This window comes from Ischnura elegans, chromosome 1 (genome assembly GCF_921293095.1).
Source record: "Ischnura elegans chromosome 1, ioIscEleg1.1, whole genome shotgun sequence".
Classification (NCBI taxonomy): Eukaryota; Metazoa; Arthropoda; class Insecta; order Odonata; family Coenagrionidae; genus Ischnura; species Ischnura elegans.
The window spans coordinates 85437470-85464384 of NC_060246.1; the positions used below are offsets into that span (position 1 = coordinate 85437470).

At 38.4% G+C, this 26915-nt stretch overlaps 1 protein-coding gene across 1 annotated transcript in view; it reads right to left on the reverse strand.

Annotated features, from left to right (window-relative positions):
- The window catches only part of LOC124165208, a 500277-nt gene that overhangs the window by 345787 nt on the left and 127575 nt on the right, over window positions 1–26915 (reverse strand). Inside the window, exon 3 of the mRNA XM_046542490.1 lies at window positions 9955–10158. The gene's annotated coding sequence lies outside the window, so the exon portion shown is untranslated. The remainder of the gene's footprint in view (window positions 1–9954; window positions 10159–26915) is intronic.

A 26915-nucleotide genomic window follows, 5' to 3' on the forward strand; every position in this document is an offset into this window, starting at 1 on the left:
CATGTAACAGTTACCAAAGCTTTCTAAGTTTTTCCTAAAAACATTGGGAAATATATACATCCATTTTTACACGAATTAAACCCATTGTTATAGAACATAGCCCTCTATTGAAGGTTAGTATGATATAGAAACTACAGATTTTCAAGTATTTTCTGAGAATATTCTAAAATGGACTCAACCATTAACCTGGATGTACCAAATGGAGTGGAATTGCCAGTAGCTGCTGCTTAAAAGTAATAATAAATGTACGCAATATTGCAGCCGCACGTTGCACTTATGGTACCATAGGCAACTTACACTAAAATACAGGGGTAAACCCTACTTTAGAACGCTGAAAGGCGAGAATGTGGCAAGGGATGGAGTGGAGTGGGGAAACTGGGCGGGAGGCCGATAAACACCCATCGTGCACTCCGGTCGGTTGAGCGCCCTTGAGGTGACGTCGTCGACACGAGTGGCAGGCCAAGCCAATCGGCCCTTAGACCAATAGGCTAATCATGCGCTCTGGTGGTGAAACTCGATCCTCCGCCTGCGCTGCGGGGCAAGGGGGACGGGCAGATAGATAAGGAAGGCTGGCGAACGAGCCGCGGCGTCCGCTTCCATAATTACCTGGCGGCACAAAACACGCACACACGACCAAAGTAACTGACTGGCATATCGTCCCGTCGTCTGCGCGAGCAAACAACGCACGCATTAGGCACACGTTGTATTGAGGGACCGACCCGTCCACCACAAAGGGCCAGTTAGCCATCTTATATTTCCGAAGAAAACTGAAAACGCTCGCGAGTAGGAATGCCAAATCATTCAGGCGTTTCAAATCTGGATGGAGCATTAAAAAAAATAAACCAAACGAAGTATAAGTTTATTTTAAAGAGCTGGTTTCAATGACAGTCAGAATTAATATTGCTGCGAAGTTGCTTTTTAGGGGGAAGCAATGTGATTGAATTGCTCAGAGATATACTTTCCCATATTTAAATAAATCTAAAAAAAATCCATGGAATAGTAAACAGCATCACTTCCGCACTCAGTGATTCAATACGGAGGTTTACAAGGATAGATTGAGGTAGAGCTCTCCCCGGACGAAGCCGAAGGCGAGTGAAATTCACATAGTCTGAGTAGTTCCATGTAGTTCCTTGTCCTGAGACACCTTGCACTCGGAGGGTTTTCCTTGGGAAGCGTCCGAAGGTTTAACAGAGTAATCGGGACCCTTAGATGAATACGTCAATGTTCTAGCCACCCTTAGATGAATATGTCAACGTTCTAGCCACTGGAACAGTATGTTCTTTAAAAAATTAAAGCATATCGATGATTTACTGATCATCTTTGTTCGCTATTATTAAAAAGAACATAAATCGACCCTCGCGCCATTTTATGTAATTACTGTGATGTGAGTTCAATCGCAGCATTCATCAACTTACCACTCAAAAAGTAGCATGATGAAATGTATACTTAAGTATTCATTTAATCACCTATAAATAGCCTATAACGATTAAAAAATTTAAAATCGTCAAAATTACAAGGATAAATCAGTAAGAATCAATATTTTTCCTTTGATTGGGCCAGAATTGTATTTTAAAATTTATGGTTTATAAATGGAAATTTCAGGAAATATAGCATGTTGGGTCCCACTTTTCGTCATTAGTCGACGAATTACCTACAATTAGATATGCTTGATTCGGAAATTCCATGAGAATGGCATTTGCTTCGGTTTCCGCAGGAACTGTAACATTTCATCAAAAGAGATGCAATTTGACATTACGAAAACAGTTATGTTGAAAACGAGAAAATTTGAACAACATGTGAACATTAAAACGACTAAATTCACATTCCTTTAGCAAAAGATAACGATATCTTTGAATAACTTCATAACACACAATTATTACCTTTCATTTAAAATTTTTGACTAATTAAAAAGTTTCAATCATAAAAACTATTTGAATGAACACATTCACTTCATAAATGAAACCTACCTAAATAAAAACACGAGACAATTCTGAAAACCCAAAAAATTTCCAGTTTATTCAGGTCATGTAACATTTATTCATCTAACACTGGAATACAGAGATCGCTCCATTTGCAACAAATTAACGAGACACGCAATGAAATTTAATTTGAGTACTAATTAATTTATTGAAAAAAGGCAATCTATTTGCTAAAACATACATTTTTATAAATTCAGGTTCGATTCATTTTTTCGAGAAATTGGGAACAAATCAATAACATCGATTGCGTGATTAAATTCATGCGGTTCATTAATTTAATAACTAAAATAGATTTAGTATGTAACGCGGATAAAATTGGAAATTTGTATTGTGAGTGGCAACTATGTAAGAGATTTTATAAATAACACTCGCGATGACTTCTAATACAAATATGAAAATAAAATTAAGCCTGTTACATGTAACGACTTATAAAACATTGGGATAGGAATAATTTAGAGATGGATTTGATTACTGTTGGTTTGGACTCGTTTGCTAAAATCAAATCTGTCGCATGAGAACACGGATTGCAGCGAACCAATTTCGGAGGGAGCAGGGAAGTTGCAAAGCTCTACCCGATAGATAAAGTAATGGAGACATGTTCTTCAAATTGAAATAATCAACAGTTAAGCAATTTTTATTAGAACAAATTTATTATATATTGGATTGACGAAACCCTAAGGCACATTCAATCACTTTTTCTAATACATTTTATACCCCTTACCAGTTTTAGTAACAGCTTATAATAATGTGTGCTTTGAATTTCAGATTTTTGGTGAGGAAAAAAAGCGATATCTCATTTAATTAGTATTTATAAAATTTAGAACACCGAATCTGAAACTAAATGACTATATTTATATACCATCCACAAAGACCCTTATTAAGTATGAGGCAATTCATCAACAATATACGAGGGTCGTTCAATAAGTCCTTAGAATCTTCAAGAAAATGCTCTCTTTGTATCAAAATTCAATGTTGACTAGACAGTAGAACTCGTGATTAGTCAACTGTTGAAGTTTCATCTGTAATTCATTCATCAGTAGCATGTTAACATCATAGTTTCATCGTTTTTGCCGATTGTAGTGAACAACTTTCACTTAGATAAAATTTAGTTTTAAGTGGTGATCAAACACTTGTTTTTGAAAGGGTTAATGTCGAAAGGTAATTTGAACAAAGCTTACGCAAGATCTGCTCCTCTGTTGAAAACTGTTTCTTATTAGGTATACGAGTTAAAACGTTGCCGTACATAAAAAAATGAACATTTTGCTGGACGCTCTGTAAAACCATCTACCCCCCAAAATGATTGATATAATCCACGATATGGATTTGAGTGGTAGACGAATCAAAGTGGTAGGGGTAATCAAATCATAGGTAATGCCACAGGCATATCGCAATGCACAAATGCTTTAATTTTGTCGAAAATTTGGGTGTGAAAAAATATCGGCAAGATTGCTGCCGCGTATTCTCACATTGAAGAATAAACGCAATCGTGCGGTCAACTCAAAGTCATTATAGTATTCTTGTAGACGTTCAAATTTTTTTAGCATTTTTTCAAGCATTTTAAGCCGTCCAAAAAGTAGAATTTTGGTATCTCCTCAAAATATGAATTTGCTTAGACTTAAACCTTTGTCCCAAAATCCATTTCCTCAAGTTGCGAAATTATGAAAAGTCACCGGAGGCCAAATCTGGTGAATACGGTAAATTTTGTTATAATCGAAACTTGGATTCTGTAATTTTGGCGATTGACTCTGAACAGGTGCGCAACCGTGCATCGTCTTGTTGGAGGAAGACGTTTTTCTACTTCAAATGAGGGCGCTTTTCTACCATCAATAGCGGCCCAATAACGTTGAATTATATTCTCTTGGTTTCGTTTTTCCCTTTTCCACTCAATTGATGTAGATAATTCAGTATACATTCCAAAATATCGTTGCCATGACTTGATTGGCCCATTCCAACAACTTCGCCTGCTTTGGAGTCCGTTCATCTTCAAAATTTCTTTGTTTTACCTGTTATTTTGTCTCTTTATGTAGTGAGGAATCCATATTTCATCAAAAGTTATGAATTCATGCGGAGAATGTGTAGAAGTGGTTGTCTTTTGTCTGTTCGTTATGCTGTTCCATTCCGGGTGCAAGAACAGAAGTTACTATCTTATGGTCCGAAATCCCATAGTGCTACTTCCGGTTGCGTCCGATACGTCCTTTGCTTCGTTTTCTCATTGCCGATGTTAAGTCACGTCATACAACTTCTGCGGTTGAAAATCTTGCCAGACAGGCAGACCATTTTACACTATCTAAGGGAAAATATAGCCTTTAAGGATATTAAACTATTAATCCTCCCGGTGCAAACCTTTTTCCTGGGGTATGCGTTCACATGACGTTTTTGGCCTATGCACTTACGGACACGTAACGATCAAATTTATGGAGGGGGGTGTATGCCGATCCCGTGCGCGGGTTACGGTAATCGCTGTTTTTATTCATGGCCGTTGATCCTTTTATTAATAATCCTGCTATGTGACCATGAATTCCAAGATCCAAGTTTCCCACTCCTCTACGTACTGTCCTTCTCGAGCAACGCCGGGTGGCCTGCTAGGTAATTATGAATTAACCATAGGAAGTACATGGCATGAGTTTCCAGTGTCTTTACGTCAATGGCGACTCCTATGGAAAAAAATTACGTGGAAACTGGTTAGAGGAGATTACTGTGGGTTTCAGTCGATTTCGGAACTAACGTGAACATTTTTTGAACGCAAGGTGTGGTGGTCGTTCTTCAGTTTCATGCGCTTACTTCCGTGGTTTCTTAACTCAGAGAAAGATTCGTGGAAGAATACATCTTGGTATAAAAAATTACATGGGTATAATAATATAATGAAGAAATAAAGCTCTAAATTGATATCAAGATTGCTGAGGGACAACCAAACCGCATTCTGTTAGTTCTTAAATGATTGATAGGTTGTGCCTAATGCACGTCAATTATTTTACATAAGTCAGAGTAATGTGAGTATAATTTTTCTTCAAAATGTTTATTTAATTAATTACTAATTATTAGTTTAAAGTGGCCTTCACTTTGATGGGGATTGGCTCATATTGTTTTGCAGGAATTTTATTCTCGTTGGTATGGAACTTTGTGACGTAACGTGGACTATTGCAAGTGTAATTGTGCGAAAGTAATTATATTCCTGGGATATAATTACTTCATTACTCTACTTTAACTTGCAGTCCTATATTTTCAGCTGGATATATATGAGCGGCGAATAGCCACAGGATACAGAATTCTGGGGACAAGGATTACGCTCTGCTCTGAGATACGTTCGAAAGGGGATTAGAAGGGAAAGAGAAATACGAGAGAATAATAGGATTACGAAAGGGAAAGGCTTCGATTTGGACTTCATTAATACGCTGACACATCAATAAACAGGGCATTATAGCATTAAACCCCGCCATTCAACAGGCATGTCTCGGTCCGTTAAAGCGTCATAGAGCTTAAGTGTTCTAAGAACGCCAGTCTCATCCAATAATCTATCTCCAGGATGGTCAGTCAGCTGTGTCTAAACAGAAGGCTATGGTACAAGCATAAGCTAAATTGACGCGGTCAGTGTCTTCATAGTAGATAATCAAGAAATCAAAAACTAAAGCGATAGGCTACACACTAGTAATACCTTTTGATAACGAATAGGTTACAAAATATCCGTCATTTCTCAAATAGATAAACAGCAATGCAATATATGTATTTGCAAGATTGATGGAATAACTTTTTCACGAGACGGTGTCATTCCTCATCCTCATCCATAACTCTGAGCACGTAATAATCCTCGCGACGATTCATTTACTTTTAAGCAATGACAGGAACATGTAGTAATTGACTGGGAAGAATTAAGGAATTTCCAGAGCTGGGAATCAAACGTCACAGTGTAATTGCACTTATTTCTCTCAAATCTCTATTACAAAACTAGAGAAATAAACTTCTAGGGATTAGATTCATTACTTTAATAGCCTCTGATAATTTAATTAAATTAAAATAAGGCTTTTGAAATGGGGTTTGAAAGAAACTTTGAAAATTACAGTGCGAAAGATGAATAGGAATGGGGACAGCGGTTTCCCCCAAGTAAACATAGTAACCGATACTGAATACAATAAAGCGGTCCATGCCGCGACCACCGAGAGAGACCACTCTCTCGGTGGTCGGGTGGTCGTGTACATGCACACTGGACGATAAGTGGAAAAATCAGGGCAAAAATCAGTCAAAGAATTGCACTTAAAACAACTTGCTAAACTATGAGCTCATTCAAAGTTGCCTTTATGATCGCCACTTTGATTGAAAAGTGCACAAACGATTCCACTTCCTGAACTATTATTGCAAGTAAGACTCTTTTCTTATATCTTAGGGATCTAAAAAAATCTCTTATATCGTTTATTTCTTTCTTTATGTTCTTTTTATTTAGAATTTTGGCGTCTTTACATTACAAAAAAAATCACGCAGAAAGTAAGACGCGTCTAGTAAAGTAGATCATTTATTATACAAATAGTCATTACCGCCTGGAATAAGGACATAAAAGTTGCTGCTGGCTAAATACTTACGTAACTCAGCTAATTAAATAACTCTCAATAAACTCCTTTTCACCAAGAAATATTAATACACCTTAAATGACTACGGGCGCGTTTGCTATCACCAGATTTCTCATCAACCTCCCTTAAATGGTTTAGACTTTAGCTATATATTCTATCAACTGTCCATCCCAAAACTTCCTCTCTTTAACGTCGGGCGGGCTTGAAGCCTGCTTTCAGGGCCCTTAGCATTTTTGTTGATAAAAAAACCGATTTCCGTCCATCAAACGCACACTTAATTTCATCATGGCAAAATAATTAGGGCCCAATGATTAAATTGGTATTCGAACAACGCTGACACTTTTAAATATGATTTAAGAATTCGTAAACAGCTAGTACAAAACGTTTAACACGACAAAAATATTTCTCTCTCTATGCGAGAAAATAAATTAACACGTAATTTGGGAGGAAATTGAAACTGAAATTATTGAGTTAATTACAAAATCATTTGAGAAGTAGACCATTAGCTTCACCCATAGCAGTTAGTATATATTTATACGAAAGTTAGTTGATAAAATACGAAAGGATATAGAGAATGATGAGAAAAAAACACTCGAAAAATATTTTGGCACTATGCATGGCAAAAGAATTATGATAATTTCATGGTATCGCTAACTTTAATCCCAATATATATACGATTTGAAGACATGAAGTTTTCAGAACTCTTTACGTGATTATAATAAATTGTTAGCTGCTGTGAATATGTCTGTATTTCTTCAACATCACCTATACTAACCCTCAGAATATCCTTTAAAAACACAGTTGCAAAATAAATAGACCAATTTCGAGATTGTTCATGAAATACTGCTAATGAATGAGTTAGCAAATTTCTAAGTTTACGACAATGGGTGTTATTTTATAACTCATTTCCTCAGCCGTGAGAAGTAAAATAATCGCAACCATCATTTTAATACTTTAACATAAATACGTACAAATGAATAGAAACTATTTTTTCAAGACTAGCGTCCACATGGTAATGTAAATGAAATATGCGAAAAGATATTCTTATGATATCTGAATTATTATTATAAAAGATAGAAATTAGATAGAAATATTATGAAATTTTAAATTAATAAAGATTAGAAATTAGAAAAAGAAATATTATGAAAGATATTCTTATGATATATGAATGTTTGAAATCTGTGACCAAAATAAAGATGTGAAAAAACAGCAAAGAATACTTGTTTACATGTTCAAATTTTGAGATTTATGATTAGAAGCAACAAAAATCAGTAATTTCGCATTTTATTTCCTTAACTATATTCATTCATTTATTCCACTAGATAAATTCTGCCCTACTTCATAATGCCTCATTTTTCGTACTAGACAAACCTAATTTAAAAACGATGTGACGGCCAGAAGAACGTTGAGGACATTTGAATATCTCACCGGTGCTTGATAGTTTTTGCCGGCCTAGCACTAGATTCGGCGAGTATTTACGAGGATCTATAACGCCCATACTTTCATACATATCAACATACTGCACTGGGTGATACTAGGGCACTAGGTCAATGAGCATACCCAATGTCTAAGTCTTAAATTTTGTCTTCAGTCATCTGCCCTCCCTCCTCTCCAGCTGTCGCTAAGGAGTAAATAAATGGTCCATGATTCTCTCATCTCCCTACAATTGAAGCATCAGCCTCTGAATCCATATCAATTCCTTCACGAACGTTATACATATTTCAAGAGCCTGAAGTCTTGAGTCCCAGGAGTAGGAATTCTAAAGCATAATATGCACTATTGCACTCACCTTCTTTCTCTCCATCTATTGTCAATAACCTGCCCAATTCTCCTCCCGAAATTAAACTCTTTCCACACGAAGCCGTTCCGGGCCATATTTCACGGGGTTAAAGCTTAAGGAAGCCGTCGCTGGTGAGTGGAAAGAGACTGCCACTGACTCCGTTACCCTATGGCTCCCAGCGCCTAGCAGAGTGGTTTTCGGGTCTCGCACCCCGACAAATGACCTCGCTTTGCCCCGACACGTGTGTGAGGAGGCATTTTGTAGGTGGTGTTGGGCGCCTTTGGGGTCACTCTTACCGGGAGCGAATAAACTGCTATGTTAGTTCCTTGACGGCCGCGTTGAGTGGGATTCCCATGGAGCGATAAATTGTCGGCTATTTGTCTTCCGCCGCGCCCTGCAAGTAATTTTGCCCAGGTGGAGTTCATTTCCCCGCGCTCCAGACGCGTTCTCACGCCACGACTTTTAAAGGCCACTGAATGCCCACGCTAGCGTCTCCATTTCTCAAACGGTCGGTCTATTCAAGGGCATGATTCAAAGCTGGAGAAAACTAGGTTAAATACGAGAGCTCGGACGTTAGGTGAGATATTCGACGTAAAAAGTTACATAGAAAACCTCTGGTGTTTTCTGAATGACTAAATTCAGTGTTTTTGGTGTAAAAAGACGGTGTGCATGAGAGCGACTGATTATCCAATGTTCCACCCCTTCGTAGCGTATGTGCATTTCCTCTCTTTACCATGCCATTGAGAGCTGCTCTATATTGGCAAGAGAGTTTATGATATTGGCTTTTTACATCATTTTTTCTATAAGTTAGCAAATAAACGCACACGAACATCAATACCCTGGGTAAGGTCAACCTATTGGCGGGACTTTAACCCGCGACATCTCCTTTGGGAGGCGAGGACTTCACCCCACCGAGACCGGATAAAAATAACAGGCACCGGTGAGATGTTCAAATGTCCTCAACGTTCTTCGGGCCGTCACATCATTTTAAAATTAACTTTGTCTAGTACAGAGAATGAGGAATTATGAAATATGGGAAAAATAAACTGTGAGAAGAAACTTTTTCATGGTCGTTTTACCGTTTTATAAGAAAGCATAGGTTTATACTACCGATCATTTAAATAAGCAAAGTAAAATTAAGAAAAATGAAGATAGGCGCAAGGGGAATACCAATCAGCGGAGCGTTAAATCAAATCTTATTAATACCTATATTACAGTCTCTAGCATAGTTAAACACGATTGGCCAATTAAAAATCAAATTATCCTAGAAACGTTCACCAAGGCATAACTTTAATTCGCATGGGAAAAAATATTTTTACAGCACCCACTGGTATCGTGTTCCACACTACGCGTAAAATTTTAAAATTTAACGATGATCAACTGGTATGAGGAGCTATTTTATCATTCCTCCTCATTCTTTGCGGAAATTCCAAACGCAGATTGGCATCAAACATTAAATTCCTCTCTAACTGAAAAAACCCTAGCTCAAAAATATTTATGAGCGACGCTTTTTTCAGTAAATTACCCGCGATTTAATGCAATATACACTTATCTGCGGCATATATTTGAATGGTAACAAAACATAACATTGAATAAATACCTTTTACATCCATACTCTAGTGCCTGTGAACCTTACCTTTGGTCGAGGATGGGTGCAGTCCACGAGCTACGAATTTCGTCGCGGCCGATCAGTGCTCCTCTCGGTGGTAAAGCTGACTCGCACAGTGGCTCTCAAAGCAGATACAAATGTGCTCAATTTCTGTCCACTGCCCAATTCAAGTTTTTTTTCCACCCTTCTTTTGCCTCAGAGTAGCATATGAGTGAATCTCATTCTCTGCACCTGCAAATAAAGGAAATTGTGAAAAAATATTATATTTCCTATATTTTTTGGATGAGTCCATAAGCTCTAAAACCTGTTATTGATTGGTGAGTATTTTTTCACGCGAATCCGAGTAGTTTTTTTAATAATACGGAGGAAATAGGTTTTTAATGACCCTCCGTAAATTATTATGCGTGCACATGGACTGATATTCAAATTAAGATAATTTAATGCTCAATTACCAGCAGTGACAAAAAATATATGGTTAGCAAGAATTTACACTAAATCATATCTTATACAGCGTGCAGATGATAAAAAATAATGGCGTTTATGCCAAACTGCAGAATTATAAATGGAAACAAGTATTTTAATTACCACGAGTTAATCTTGCCAGTAGCATGAACCATTACTTTAAAAAAATACGCAGGGATTAAAACGATGATACGAGACGCGGTGAAAAACATTCACTAGTAGACACATTACATTGCGCATATATCAAAGATTGATTCAGATTGATTCATTTACATATGAGTTAAATATAAATATGAGTCGTATATTTAAAATATTTGAAAACTCAACAAGAGTACAGTACTTCATTGATACTTACGTACTTAGGAATTTTATAATGCATTGAAACTTTTATGGCTAAGAAAAAGTAAATGGAATTTTTTCCTATTTATTAGTAATAAGGCTGTTTTACACGGGGAACGGAATTGCGCAGGTTAGAACTGGATCAATTTCTAAAATGGCATGGAATTGCACGAATGCATGAACGAAATTAGAATAGGAACTATTTTGCCATCTCACGTCCAGGCATTATCGCATGTGTTCTAGCAATTCACCGCTTTACACGACACAATTTTGACTGCTCCTTCGTACACACGTCCGATTGTGCAAGTACGTGCCCCGTGTAAAACGACCTACATAGAAGTATCTTAAAAGAAGACGGAGCGTATTATTGAGGGTATAATCATTTTTTAAGGTGTATACTTTATAATTTCCATATTCCATGGAAACGATTGCACTATATTTTATTTTGGAATACCAACACAAAAAATATCTGATCTCGTATTAACGAGGGGATCGGATTGGAGTGGCAGCTAGAATGCTGGCTTCCCATCCCGTGGGCTCGAGTTCAAATCCTGGCGGTGGCAGAGAATTGTCGGAGACAGATTGCCCGATCATTGCTTGAATGTTGCGTGGAGGATATTTCAAGCGCAACACTCCGTCCGTCGGATGGGACGTTAAGCCATGGTCGCCTTTGTTAGGAACAGGTTAATACCGACGTCGGGTTTCTCTCCACCCTTCCTTACCTACCCTTCCCTCGTTGCGCAAATGACCTCACCTGTCGGTCGCTTCCTCCAAATACCACTACTTCCTCGTATAAACGAACATGTGGTGTACTCATTTGCAAGAACAAGAAAAATTTTGGTCTCATTGCAAATAAGGACTTTCATACAAATGTAAAGACTACCGCGACAACGTATCCACACAAAGTACTATGTGAGATATCCTTCTCCCAGAAATAGAAAATAAATCCGAAGGAATATCGAAGCGGAAACAATACTTATTTTCTAACCGGCAGAAAGAAATCATGGCGCTGCTACACCAGGCCGTGACACTAGAAAGACAAACAGCCAGCAATATACACGCACACATTCCACGGAAGAATTATGACAGAAAAAATATTTTTCTGAACTATTGCGCGGAGTAGGGAGGAATAAGAGGAATGGAACTGTCGATATAGAAAATGAAAAGGGCCATATGTACCTACCACTGTCGCCAATCGCATGGAAGCGAGTGGGCCAAGGCGAGATATACGAGGACGCGGTAGACCCGTGGAGCAGGATACCGGGGCGTGGGTCGGAGGGGAGGTCAAGAGTTTTAAGGGTCGTGAACGGCGACAAGTGGAAAGTAAAGGTCTGGGAAACAGATGGCCTGGGATGAGGTGGAGTGGAGGGGGAGAGTGAAGGGTCAGTGGGATGGGGCCACAAAAACGATTGAAAGGGAATGTGAGTGCAGGCTTGCTTGATCGACCATATTCACCACCGAATTAATGGACGGATGGCATCAGTCAACGGCCTTATTTTCCTGTTATAAAATCGCATTAATAATTCATTTTACTCCATGATTTTTAATTGCAGATGACTGCCTATTGTTACCGAATGTCAAAGACATATAACTCTTAATCGATTTTCTAACGATAATTTAAGGCATTAGGAGGGCACATGATTGAAAAATTGCCTGTGGCTGTCAACTGGCATTAGAATTCGGTTGAGGATGGTTGTCACTGGAATCAGCAGTCAGTTTTCGATGGTTGCCCATAATGGATATGGCGTCTTTATATACAAAGGAGCCGGGGCGCAGCTAGGAATCAAGGCTGGGGAATGGGTTTAGGTGCAAATAATACCGGGGTGTGAGGGGGTATGGAATACCCACCAGGATTAGCGGTAGGTGCAAGATTAATAACTTGCGGAATTTTAAGATAAATGGTTCAAAATGTTGAGTTTTACGGCTTAGTGAGGGGTGTTCTATTTATTCTTACACTATTCTATTAGTAATATTAATCCAATTAAGTAAAATCGATCCCCCAAACTTGCTGCGCCACTGCAAAGGAGTAACTTCTATGGAAGTATCGATGTTTCGAATGGTGTCACTACTTACAGATCAAGAACTCCTTACACACTGTATTTCCGCCTCGGGTTAAGGATTGTCAATTAATGTTGGTAGGTCAATCGACGCTGGTTTGAGATGTTGATGGCTAATGACTGTGAAGGGAAAAAATGAGTGGACGCATTTGGCCTGTGATTTATTGTATCAACAATCTGACAGCAAACAAAGAATTTTGTTGCCTAAAACCAAAAACAGACGTTGCCATTGTACCGTCTATTTCCAGAAATGCGATCTCTGTTTTCATCAATCTAAAAACGGAAAGAGCGCATGCGAATATGCATATTCAGCGGAGCACGAATTTGAGGCCGTAGAAGTGGAGAATTTGTGATAAATATAAAGGAGGAGAGGAAGAAAGTATGAATAACACCCGAAGATCCTGGCGCGATGGAGTGGAATTTTTCCAAAATTAAATATACACTTGCAATTTTCCACGATCATAAACTTTCATTCCTTTTGTACCTTGAAGGTGATGCGATAACATCGAAGGCTAGATCGGAATAAAATTGTATTATCGTGGAAAAATTGCAAGTGTCTATTTCAAAATGAAGAAAGAATGGATGCGAAGCGCGTGCAAATTTGAATATCCAGCGGAGCACGAACTTGACGCCGTAGAAGAGAAGCATCGTGATAAAGGAAAAGGAGAAAAGGAGGAGAGGAAGAAGGAAAATAGATGCTGGAAGTAAAGGAGCAGTGAAGGAGTAGGCAGGGACGGAGAGTGGGGTCGAAGGAATCAAGACGCAAGAAACAAGGAAGCCGGGAGAAAAGGGTCGGAAGTGTCGAGGCTCGTTGCCCGCCAGGTGATGAACGAGCGTGGCTGGAAGAATTGGGACTTCATTACCGCCTCCCAAGCAACGCGCATATTTTCAATGGGGAGATCCAAAAAAAAGGGATAATTTCGCATTAACACCCTCGTTCCAATAACCAAAGCATGCCAAGTACATGTCTGTTTCACCTGCATAAATCTCTCCACCGTAACTAGCAGAGCTTACGTGCGTCATAAAATGCATAAAACAAGAGAAAAGCATCAATTACAAAGCATTTGGTGTTCAAGATGGTGACCCTTGATGCAAATTAGTTACTTACTACAAGATATTATTCAATCACTGTTTCACCAGAAAAAATCTCTTCACCTTCACCAATAGAGCCTAAATGCGTCAAAACATGCATAAAACAAGAGGAAAATATCAAATGAATAGCATTTGGAGTTCCTAAGCAAATAAGCTACCTACTACAAGATATGATTCAATCGCCTATTCAATCATCTCCCGCCTCTTGAGCTGGAAGACGAGAGTTTAAATACGCATTTACCTGCGTAAATTAATAGCAAACATCAAATGCAAAGGTTTTGTATTCATTTTGCTCAAGGGGGGGTTCTTGAGGAAACTAGTTATCCACTACAAAACTACTGTTCCACGGTTATCAATGATAGAGTACATCTTAAGCATTGAAAATAAGAGTATCATTTTCAAATGGAAAATAAAATGTAAGTAAGATATATCTGATCTAATCCGTTTTTGTGGCTAGTATGAGCAGAAATCAAAGAAAAAATATATAATATTAATTTCAAAACAATAAAAATCAATATACGAGATCAAAAATCCCCTATTTGATTCCTCTTTTTAGCATGATGGAGCTTTTTATGTACTGAAATGCTTAGTTAGACAACGTTGTAAATTAAATGTTAGATGGTTTCATGGCACAAATTGCTTTAAAATGCCATTTATCCTGCTCTCAAAAGAACCAATGAAGTGAATAACGGAAATTCTTGTGTTTTATTTCCTTGCTAAAATGATGGATGGCTTCCTGATTTTTATTGTTTCAAGCAATTTAGACGGCATTTCAACCAATTACCGTCGATCTGGTAGCAAATGGTCATTGATCCGGTTATTCAAAATCACAAAGGAATACAACATTCATTCACTCTTTGTACAAACAAAGCCATTCTCATAATTTATAGATAGTTAACATAAATAATCATTTTATTACAACTGCCCGTGCCTCAATCACATTTCCTCAGTCTCTTGAGAATAATGTTAAAATTTATTATGGAATCAAAATGTTTTCACTTCCAAGGACAATATAATCAAGAAAAAATATATGCTGATATTTAATGGTTTATCTCATTGACTCCAGTTGATAAATTATTTTTAGTTATATTTTTATTTATGATTAGTTATTATTAACTTCAGTTATATTATTTTTATCTAGAGGTAGTTAAGCTTGTACTTTAAATAATATAATTATATACTGTAAAATCAATCACTTGATTTGTTATGAAAACGTTGCAAGAAATCAACAAAGAAAACTCATTTATAAAATGACGATAAAGGCGACTCGATGAATCATAATATTGAGCCTTCACGTGGACATAAACATGGGGGTGGGGTGAGACCGAAAAATAAAAGGAAGGCATAAAGAGGGTTGGAAGGCAACGAAGCAGCTCGGCCTCGAATCCACTTCAAGCATTCCAAGCGAGTGGGCGCACAAGTTTTATTATTCGATATGGTCCCGAGAGCACCAAGATTCGTGGGTTACGCCCAGAAAAAAAAGACGGACGGCCATCCGGACGCGCACACTTATTACGTTACGCCCCCGATATTGTCCCGACTTGTACCTCTCTACCCTCCAACCCACCCCGCATCCCGATATTTCTCCTTCGGCGACAACAAGGCAACGGCGAAATCTGGAACTTGGCGTCCTCCACCACGGGCGCCCGACAAACCATCTCTCACCTTTCCTCATTGCATTCCCACCTATTGATGAAGAATTCGATTTCAGTTTAGATCGAAAGTCAATTTTTACTCGTCAAAGATAACAGTCAAGAATGAGTCGATTTTTAATATTCTATCCACCTCTCATCCTTATTCATCGCACTCCTATCTAGTGATCGAAAAGTCGATTTCGACTAATTGTAAAATCGAAAGTCGATTTTTACTAGGCAAAGATAAGTCGATTTTTAATATTCAACCCAGCCCTTATCCTTCCTCATCACACTCCTATCTAGTAATCGAAAATTCGATGTCGATTAAAATCGGAAATCGATTTTTATAGTAAAAGATGACAGCCAAGGATGAGGCGATTTTTAATTGTCACCCCAGCTCCCGCCCATTCCCATTGTACTCCCATTTAATGATGGAAAATTCGATTTTGATGAAAATCGAAAATCGATTTTTAATGGTCAAAGATCGAAGAAATCGAGTCGCATGATCGAGAGCGCCCGAAAGCCCAGCTTTCACCCTTATGCCCCGTTTCCCGTTCTGATTACGATTTTCCCAGCAATCGTCCCAACGATAGTTGACAGAATTAGTGGTGTGAACGCATGTCCAGACAATAGTACACGTAGTTCCGAACGTTGCCACTTTAAGATGGTTAGGAGATGCGAAACCGGAAGAGGAAGCGGCCAGAGAAAGACGAATAGTTAGTGAAGCTCTCATCTCTACATTTTTTCACGGAGTTGTCCTAGCAGGGAAAAATATGGAAGGAAGAAGATTTATATCTTAAATAAACGTATAACTTACAAAATATCTTAGCCCTAAATGCTTCAAAAGATTTGTTAACCGTCAATTTCTCGTTCAATTCAAATTTCATCATTGGAGATCGTGAATTAGCGTGATTGTACGATAGTTCCGACGATCACTGGATCTATCGTAATCTCAACGAGGCAACACTCTTCGCACTCTCATCTGGTGATGCAAAAATCGATTTGGATTAAAATCGAAAATCTAGATTTAATAGTAAAAGATGGAGGAAATCGAGATCGAGTCAATCGAGTTTCTATTGAAACTCCATTTTTCCAATTCGATCGTCATTGACCATTTCGTTTGATCTCAGCAGCGACACTGCCGGTCTATTATAACGCCATCCGTCCCAGGTGGGTAACTTTTCTCTAAGACCGGTAAAATTGAAAAGGCATACCCTAGATTAGCAAAAAAATGTGTCTCTATCAGTTGATCTTTCTCAAAACTTTAATTCAAAAACTTAAATTAGCGTGCATTTATAAATGTTTACTAACGATAATTCAAGCATCTATTTTAAGGATTTTTTTCTGCAATTTGTATTTGTATTGTGTATTTTGTGTCTTTCGAAAGAAAAGTAAACATTTTTTTAGCAATTTATTTAAACCGCCGTTTTTTTTCGATTGATCGATCTTTTGGCTTTAACTTCGATTTTTTTTTAATAGCCGATAATTTCCCGTCGATTAAAAATTATTTTCGACCAAAAGTTTTCCATCTCAACTCCCATCCTACACAGCATAGTCCTACCCAGTAAAGCCACGGGAAAGGAAGCAGAAAGGCCGAGTTGGGGGTGGTTTGAGGAGGGTATAAAAAGAAAACGATGGCCCGCCTTGGCAAGTTTACCGCGCTTGATGCACATAGCCCCCGACGCAAAAACGCCCTTATTCAGATTAAGGGCGGAGTAGACGAGAGGGGAGTTTGGGGAGGAAGTCGGGAAGAAAAGCACAAAGGCACATTGTTGAAGGGGGACGCGGGGAAAGAAACATTTTTGGCGATTAAAAATGAAGGGAACTGGGTTGGACCGGAGGGAGGGAGAGAGAAAAAAATATTAATCACAACAAAAGGGAGAAAATTAGAGGGTGGTTGTGAGTGGGGGGGGGGTTGGGGATGTGGGCCCAGCTGAGGAAGAGGACGGAGAAGGAGTTGGAGGCTTCGTGTAAGAACGAGACAAGGGCAAACAAAGGGAATTACAAAGGGCTAAAAGGGAGGGGATGAAGGAGAGATCGATGAGCAAAAGAAACTGGGCACGGGGGAATGGACGAGGAGGGGGAGATAAACAGCGAAAAAAAAGGACAAGAGGCACAGCCAAAAGACGGGTGTAATACATCATTACCTATCTATCATGGACGATATTCCATCCTCAATGCCACTTTCCACGTTACCTGCCATTAGTAATCTAGGACTTCGCAAATTTATCTCATAGGCGAAAAACCTGCAAATGTTATAAATCTGCATTCAATAAAAGACTGCTAGTTGCCTCGGTTTAGATTTCAATCTAACAATCCTTATACCATATCCTAAGGGTTCTTCTCATAGCACCTTTTAACGGACGTGTTTCTCACGCAGTAAGTGTACCTTAAAGAGTTCGAACAGCAAACTATCTAACCTTGACTTTGCACAAAAATATGATCCACTTGGTCACTCCACAGAATGCAACAACTTTCTATCGATATAAAAGCGTTCCCAATTGAAAAGATTCAAAAAAGTAACTAAATATAAGATAGATATGTATTATCCCTCCTTGCGAATTACAACCTTTAAAAACTATTTCACTGTCACAACAATAACAGTTTGAAATTCCCTTCCCTCCAACAATATAAATATCTCCAAAATAGTGATGTTTAAAACACTTTAACAATTGGATAAATACATTATAAACTATTTTCTGATTTAATATGTAATGAGACGCAAAGCCATGCGAAATTTATGTTGACATTTTTTTATTTTGTCGACTAATATTAAGAGACACAAAGACTGGCCCTGTTGTTGGAGTTTTCTCCTCCTACCTACTTGCTACGTCACGGGAGGTGTAAAAGAATAATCAGCATTGCTAAAGATATACGCTGGGAGCTTGAAATATCATCAAGGCAGAACTTTGTTATTAGAACTCGTTTCAGCGTCCACGTGAGAATGCCTTCCGTTATAAGACCTCTTGGGATATACTATAAGGATCGTTAAATTGAAAACTAAGCCGAGGCATCTGGTAGTCTTTTGTTGATGGCAGGGTTACACCATTTGCAGGTTTTCTTGTCTAACCTGCCATATATTATCTATCCCTTGTCTATCCGAAAATACCAACTCCTCCTAGCATCCGTGTTCCTAGCTCATGACGTCGATTCGCTAGAAACTAGATTCACAATGGTAGATGATGTGAAAAGAGGCAATGAGGGTGATATATTGTCAATAAGTTCTGTAACAAGGGAAGATAAAAGAAAATTAAAGCATTCAAGCATGTAGATAGGACGGAGATATCAAGGTGTCGTGGAGGAGGTTGAAAAATGAGAATGGAAGGGTCATAAAGCAGAGATGAGGAAGAGAGCTAGTCAGAACGCTGGGTAAGCACGAAGGATGGAAGCAGATTGGAGGAGCAGGAGAACTAAAGGAGGTCGAGAAGCAAGGCCAAAGAAAATAGGAAATTTAGAAATCGTGGAGGAGCAGTTTATAAAAAGGTAATTGGTTACGGCAACAAATAAAATAAAGGATTAAAAAAAGAACTGAGGAGAAGTTGGAGATTAGGGTGTGTACGACCATTAGACAAATATGCAGAAACCATAACGAATTCTAAAGCAAATGGTTCCTCCTCACCGCAGTAACGATGAAACAACACTATTCCATCATCCAAAAATCAATCAGCTATATTCACCATAAATAGAATTACCAAAGATAGATACAATACTCTGATAAGTACAAATTAAAAACAATGATGACTCCTATTATTAGATGAAAAAATATAAATTAAAACTTAAAAAATATTTTTAAAATAAATTTTGTTCAAAGAATATCAATAGGGTGTAAAATAAGGTATGGGGACGAGGAAATCCTACGAGGAAAGGGTAAAAGAGGATAGGGATGCACAAATATGGTCGTTCAACATAATTCAACGTGAAGAGATTAGTACCTACCGTTTGAAGAACGTGAGGATCAGTGGATCATAAATCTTTTGAAAAACTTCTCTGCATAGGAAAAGGAGAGAGAAATCTCGCAAAACGAATCTATATTGTCTCAAATGCTTAAATCTAAAATAAATGTCCAATGTAAGATTACATAGGGTGTTTCAGGAGGAACCTGCAATATTTCAGGAGTTGTTTGGGTAGACAACTTTAAGCAGTGGAAACGAGACCCTAGGGCGGGCTCGCAAGGTTACACTCCTAGGGCAGGGACTGTAAGCGCTAGCTTTTCTCCTCTGCACCCAGAAGGGGAAGGACGGGGAGGAACAAGGAAGGAGGCGCCGCCGCGATGAGAGCCCGACGACGCCTCCGGGGAGGGGATAGGGAAGGAAGGGAAGGGCGAAGGAATCCCGCACCGTCACAAAGACGAGCGAGCCCGACTAACAGCGAAACCAAGCGAAACGCAATTAATATTCTACCAATCCTAGTGGATTTTCCTAAGAAGAAGAAAAATCCATCGATCGAATCGGTAGATAGACAACTTTAAGCAGTTAAGTTCCATAAACGTGGGGTCGCAACTCCTCCGTTACTCAGCTATGGCAACCAAAACGTTTTTCTGAATGCCCTAAGCAGTTGCCTTGAAAACGGATCTTCTTGGGTATCCACCCTTTCCCACATTTTATTTAATAGAATTTTGAGCTTGATTTAACGAGAGCTTTCAACGAGTATTAACATTACGATTGTGCAGTCTCACCGATTTTGAGATAAATTGTTTCAAGCAATTATAATCACCTATTTTTCTCCAAACATAATTATTTAATGCCAAGAAAAATCTTTCGTAAAAATAAAAAGTCGGAAAGACGGGTCACCATTAAAAAAATGTTTGTGTTGTCATAGCTCAGTAACTAAGGAATTGCGACCTCATATTCATGAACAAAAATGCTTAAAATTGTCTTCCTAACCACCACCTGAATTACTGCGAATTCCTCGTGAAATACCCTGTATTTGTTAAATATTCCATGAGGATAACATTGGGGGATGAGGGTGAAATAGAGTGGGTATGGGTCGGGGGAGCAGAGGAGTGGCGTATAAGGAAGGACAAGGGGACCCCTTTGTTGGGAAGATGCAGGGGGGAAAAAACGAGGCATGGCGTGGGACGAGGAGAGGGAAGAAGAAAATTTGGTCCGCTTGGAGTGCCTTGAAGTGGCGATAAAAAAGAGAATGAGATGGGTGGAATGGGGGTAAATAGTAAGGAATGAGGGAAAGGCGGGGGTGCTGAGATGAAAGAATAGGATGATAAAGGTAGTAAAAACTGGTGGGGGACAAGGAAGACTGCGGATGGGAGGATGTAACGTGGTAAAACTTAGAGCAATAACACTGCGACAACCTGGACCCGCCTACTTAAACGAATCATTCAGCTAGAAAACTCGAGTCCGATAGGAACAAGCCTTTTGCGACGTCGAGAACCGCATCAAGCTGAGCGAAGTAGCATCTTTTGGCGAATAAACCGCCTTACATGTTCTCTTCACGCAGGCATCACAAGGATGATGAAAAACGTAGTTCAGTGAGAACCTCAGGCATGGTATATACTCAGTTGAAGATGAGGAAAAAATAAAAATCGGAATCTGTGATAGGGAAAAAATAATGACGCAGAAATCTCAACGCATAAGGCCAACAGAAAAAAAAGGTACGAAAAGGTGAACTCTGACTGTCTTGAAGTGAGGGAAGTGATTAATTTTACCTGAATACCGTTCAAATCATGAATTTGATGAAAATATTTTAAAACTACCCAAAAATGAAATTCTATGCCTTTCTTCGTGTTACATCAACCACTCTACTTATAGGCTTCTCTTAATGGAGAAAACACAGCAAAACGGGCAGATATTTTACTCAGAATAAATTTAAATAACGTCTAGTATAAGATTATGTTTATTAGATATTTTCAGGAGATATTTAATGAGGGTAAGGAGGGGGTAGGTGTGATATAAAAGAGGTAAATTGGGTAAATTTATATCTTTTACAGTCATCCTCACTACGGAATAAAATTATAAGCAACGTATTAATTGAGAAATAAAATTAGAAATGATGTTAAAGCGAATAATTAAGGCTTAAAGCATAGATGCTACTAATTGACTTAACTCTTCCCTGCATTTTGTATCATACATGATACACTACGTTCATCGCCGGTTCTTTCTGAAGGGCACAAGTTTTCCTCTCTAACGCATTGTGAATCAGATACATCGTCATACTATGTGGTACTGACTTCGTTATACTATGTGGTTCTCTAAGCAGTCAGTAAGTGAGAACGGTGATCAGCTTCTAATTATGTTGAAGGAAGTCAGCTCCTCGCATGTAAAACGAGTAGAAGGATTTACCTGAGTGATATCCATGTATGTAATTGGTAAAGTTACGGGCGCCAACGAGAAGATTTCACTGAATATGTGAATTGAAAATCTTTTGGGGAACATATCCGAATCCGTGATATATATCTATTTCATGTCAAAGTTATCTATAACCATAATGTATCATATGTGATGCATATTGAAATGTTTCCTTAAAAATTACAAATTAGCAGAAAAAATTATTGAAATGTAGTAATTCAAGCGTTACTGGATTAATTTTATAAATAAATACTTTTTGGAACGTATTTACAAACTCATGCAGTTTAGGGTTTAGTGATATTTGATTTCTTAATTTCAGAAGAAATTTCTTGGTCTCATGGAGATATGGACACTCTTGCTCTTATTGTATATAGCTTTTGCAAGACTTCAGCGCTTATCCGACGACATTAGATGCGGATAAAGGAGGAAAACCGATAATCAGTGGGCATTCAGAACAGAGTCGAAATATTTCGGAATCAAAACACTCAGAGGCTTTTGTAAAATAAATACAAAAAACAAACTTATATATCTCAGCGCAAACGAATCGAAAAGAGGCACACTACAAATATAAGAATATTTTTTCATCGCAGAGAACACAACCGCCTAACCGAGGCATTCTAAAAACATGCGTACCTAACTTAGGTAACATTTCGACGTGACCCGATTATAAATACGGGGAGGAGGCCGCATATCTAACTTTTCCGTAGACCACGAGTGCAATGCGTACACAGCTTTGGTGCAGAGGCAGTGGAAAAAAGGAAAGAAGGGAAGTCAACACGAGTATCCCCGGAGAGTTTGCTGCAAGTAGAACGCGAAACCCACAATCGGGAGTTGTAACTCCTCTGCTTTTATTCCTGCATTTCAATACTGGGTTGCCTATGCTAGCAAAGGGAACTCGGCAACGTAAACTAGAAGGAACTAATGAAAAAACCTCAGTGACGAAAATGTAAACGACATCTACATATTGCTATTTTCTGGTATCTTTTACGTTACCGTAATTTTTTTCATCAATTGTATATCCGTAAATCCATTTCTGTCCTCCTAAGAATATATTAAAGAAGATAAACTATAAAATGGACATAAGTAGAACACAAAACATAGAGTTTTAGAGTGTATGCTCTCTCATGGGAAGAGCTGAAGGAGTACCTGGAAGAAAGGTGTACCCGGACCAATTAAAATAGCCTTCGTAATCTACAATCGGGATCTAGCACTACCCTATTTCATGTTACAGTAATTCAATTTTGGGACGCTAATTATATAAAAGAGAACTTCGCAAGGAGGACCATAATTTGCTATCTTCCTCTTAACACAAAAAACAAACAAATGAATATTACATGGAAGATCAACGCATAATGTGCAGAAAGACAGAGGTAACACACTAGCCGTCGTTAAAAATAGAAAAGATAAAGACTTACACATACGTTTTGCGGTGTTTCCGCCAGGAAACGGCGTGGATATGATTTTCGCAATTATATTTCGTAGTCATTTTCGAAAATACCTTCTATTATTATATTTCGTTGACTAAATTTGCGCTTTATATACAAAATTTTCTTGACATTGAATTTAAAAATGTAAATTATTACAAATTGCAATGCTTGCCTAAGCAAAGGACACAAGGGTTTACATGTCGTTAAGGCAAAACATATAAATTCTGTCGCAAAGAATGCAAAAGAATTATGGTAAAAAATAAAAATTTTGCAATCTTTACGCGCAATAGAAATTTGCGGAGGAGAATATAATGGAATACCTGCAGAGACTGGGGTACCCTTGTCCTTACTCTCTCACTAAATATTTTTCTCATTCACCCTTTACCATGAATGTCTCTTCACCTGAAGTGGCATACTCTCCCATAGATCTACAAGGAGAGAAGTAAAAGCGATGGTTACCTAAAAGTCTATGGTGTAATATAAATGAATATTCCCAGTTTGAAGCAGTACAACCGATAAAAAACTCTCTGCTTAAGCTAGCTGAGAGTGGGGAGAGTTACGAACATGGTGAAAGAAACAAGTCAGCCGAGAGCCGCGGTGGTTGCGGGAAGGTTTTTCTTTTACGACCCAGTAAAATGGACGGTTCAGTAGCGCAGTTGGCTTGTGGAGAAGGGGTGGGGGGGGGGGGTCAAAGGCTGGAAGCGCACCGCGAGCGTGCCCAAGGTGAGCCATGGGAAGCCGGAGGGAGAACGGAAAAATGATGGGGGAGGGCGGCGTTGCGGGCCAGATACGGTATGGGAGAAGGTGAATGATTGGACAGTAAAGTGTACAGACGAAGGAGAGGGAGATAAAAAGATATGATTCGCATCGAGAGGATGAAAGAGAAAGATTGGATAACTTACGCTCAAATATACCGTAATGAGATATGAATTTATGGATAAACAATTCACGAAAAAAATTAAGGAAACGTGAAAATACCAGAAAATTACAGTAGATGCACGAACAAATAGTTTTAGCAACAGAAAAAAGAACCGACGTATCAAACTTGTCCGAAAAAACGTATTCATCTATGTGTTTAAGGTGAGAACAAATCGGTAGAAAGTAAGCTTTCTTCCGGAAAGTGTTGTGCTATGAGTCAAAATATCGAAATACCGATACCAATAGATCGACCAAAATAGTGCTAGTTCACAGGGAGGAGATATGAGAATGGTTTGCCCGCCAAGTTTTCTAAATGAAAAGAAAGTTTACGTAGCGGCTAAGTCCCACAGAGGCAATGATCATCCCCAAAGATCAGAATTCGAAACATGGCCGCCTGGGTGTAAAATTTCATTCGAGAAAAACATTATCCACCTTGATTTAGAACAACAGATCGAGGTGGATGATTGCTTTTCAGTTAGATTTTTTCTCTTCAAGGACACTTGAAGTAAGCTTCATTAAGTTTCACCCTTCACGTCTGGCACCTGTATTTTTCCAAAGTTAGGATCCCCTCAATTCATCAACATGCTACCTCAGAAGCCACCTATAATGACGTGTGGCAGGTGGTGTTAGAACTCTTGCAGTTTTCAAATTAAAAACAAATGCCCAAACGAAATTACGACCATTTGTTAAAGTATTATATGAGTCGGGGGGATATCGAATTACCATACCTATCCGTTTGGCAATATACCTCTCTAAGTTTATCGCTTCTGTCAGACCTCGAAATAACAATTAGCTCGCCCCGAGATATATTAACAATCACATGTAACCAAGCACATCCTCAGAGATTGATTTTTGGCGGCATCTGTTGGCGACATGATGTAATGTTACGGGGCAAATTATGTCGCTAGGTTACATAATCGTTTGGGTCAACCAACCAAGGTTAATCACTGTAAATTAGAGGTGTATATTTAACAGTGGACTCAGGCAATTAAAAAGTCAATTAATTTCGAGAATCGAGCATTCGGGTAGTGTAGAAAATGCAATAAGATGCGAAGTATAGAGTTTTGGGTCATGTGGGTAGAGAATTTCGCACTCTTTTGTAATAGGGGAAAATCAGCTTCAGCAAGACCACTTACATATGACCGTCGGTTTCCAAATGTAATTAATGATTTAAACCAAATCAAAATTAATCCAGGAGATCTACAATGAATTCCCGTTTATTATTTCAACTAATTGGAAAAATAATGCCAACACAATATATTTTTATAAATGCAAACGAAGATAGTTTATTTAATAGAAGAGGAAAAAATAATTTTAAAGATGGCGTAAAAATTATTTAAAAAATTATTAAAATAGCTACGCATTTGAAGAAACTGATTCTCCAATAACATTAATGTTATGAGAGAATTACTTTTTATTTTTTACTATGGGAGAATAACTTTAGAATGGGGAATTAATTACATTAATGAATTAGTGACAAAGACATTGTTCGATGAATTGATGCTCAAGAGGAATTAAGCAAGACTTCTAGACTCATGCTCTCCACTTGGAGAGAGACTGTGTGTAAGCTGGCATACGGCTAACGAATCGATGGGAAAGAGAGGAGTAACAAAGCAATCAAGAGGACGTGACGGCGCGCGGTGGCATCAATTATCGAGGCGAGAGGAAACTGAAAGAGAAAAATGACAGAATCGACGCGAATCGGTAAAATGGATCAATCTCTTTGTATTTTTTCTCTTTCGTTCCATTTTCCCGAAGGAAAAAAACAACAGAGAAAAAAAACATGGAAAAATATCATCGTGATAAATCATTCACCGAGCCTCATGGTTTATTGAGAAAAATAGGTGCTCTACCAACCGTTAATACCCATCGGGGAAATCTAGCAACCGGGCGCCTCGACGGTTTTATGAGTCTTCATTTCCCGTTTCTTTTTTATCATTCTCCTCGTTCGGAAATCTGTAAAAACATCGCATGCTGTGAGGAAAATTGAAAATTGTCGGTAGACCGACACTTGAGTCTCTGAGGTGGAAGCCGAACTAATGAACGATAATCGATCGTTTAAGAAGTGATCCTTACAAACGGTATCTTTTTCACACTTGTCTACTCGCACAGAAGCCTGCCTCCATAGGAAAAGTAGTATATAAGAGAGCATTTGGAAAGAGTAATCTACTGATGAACTATTTGCATACCCACCGAGCACGAAAAAATTTCACTGTAGAATATCCAAAAAAAAATCAGCGCAATAAATAGTCAAGTGAGATTAACAATATTATATTGACTTAAAATGTGGTGCTTATGATATCATACCACACGTTATTGATTTTACATGTAAACAAGGTCTGGTAGCAACTTATTCCATCCCCGGAAATATTCGAAATCCTCCCCACAAGGTTCGCATGCAAGTTACATTATTCCATTCACAGTAGGTACTGTTATCGGTCTTTTAGCCCTGAAAGCCATTCATGATCCCCTGTAATTATTTCTCCTCTTCTCCCAAAAGAAAATGCTACTTCTACCTTTCTCGCTGTACACCCTCCATCGTGTATCTCTTTTAGCAAAAAAATAATGATTCGTAATTTGGGAGTTTTCTTTTAATTTGAGGCTAAAATGCTGCCGAAGAAGACGATCATAAATTTTGAAAACAGCATAAGGCAACTAGGCTAGTGTCAAAGTATTCACCGGCTCCCATATATAAAATAAGCACGCATTACAATCTAAAGTGAAGAACAAAAGTAATTACGAACGTATGAATAGAAT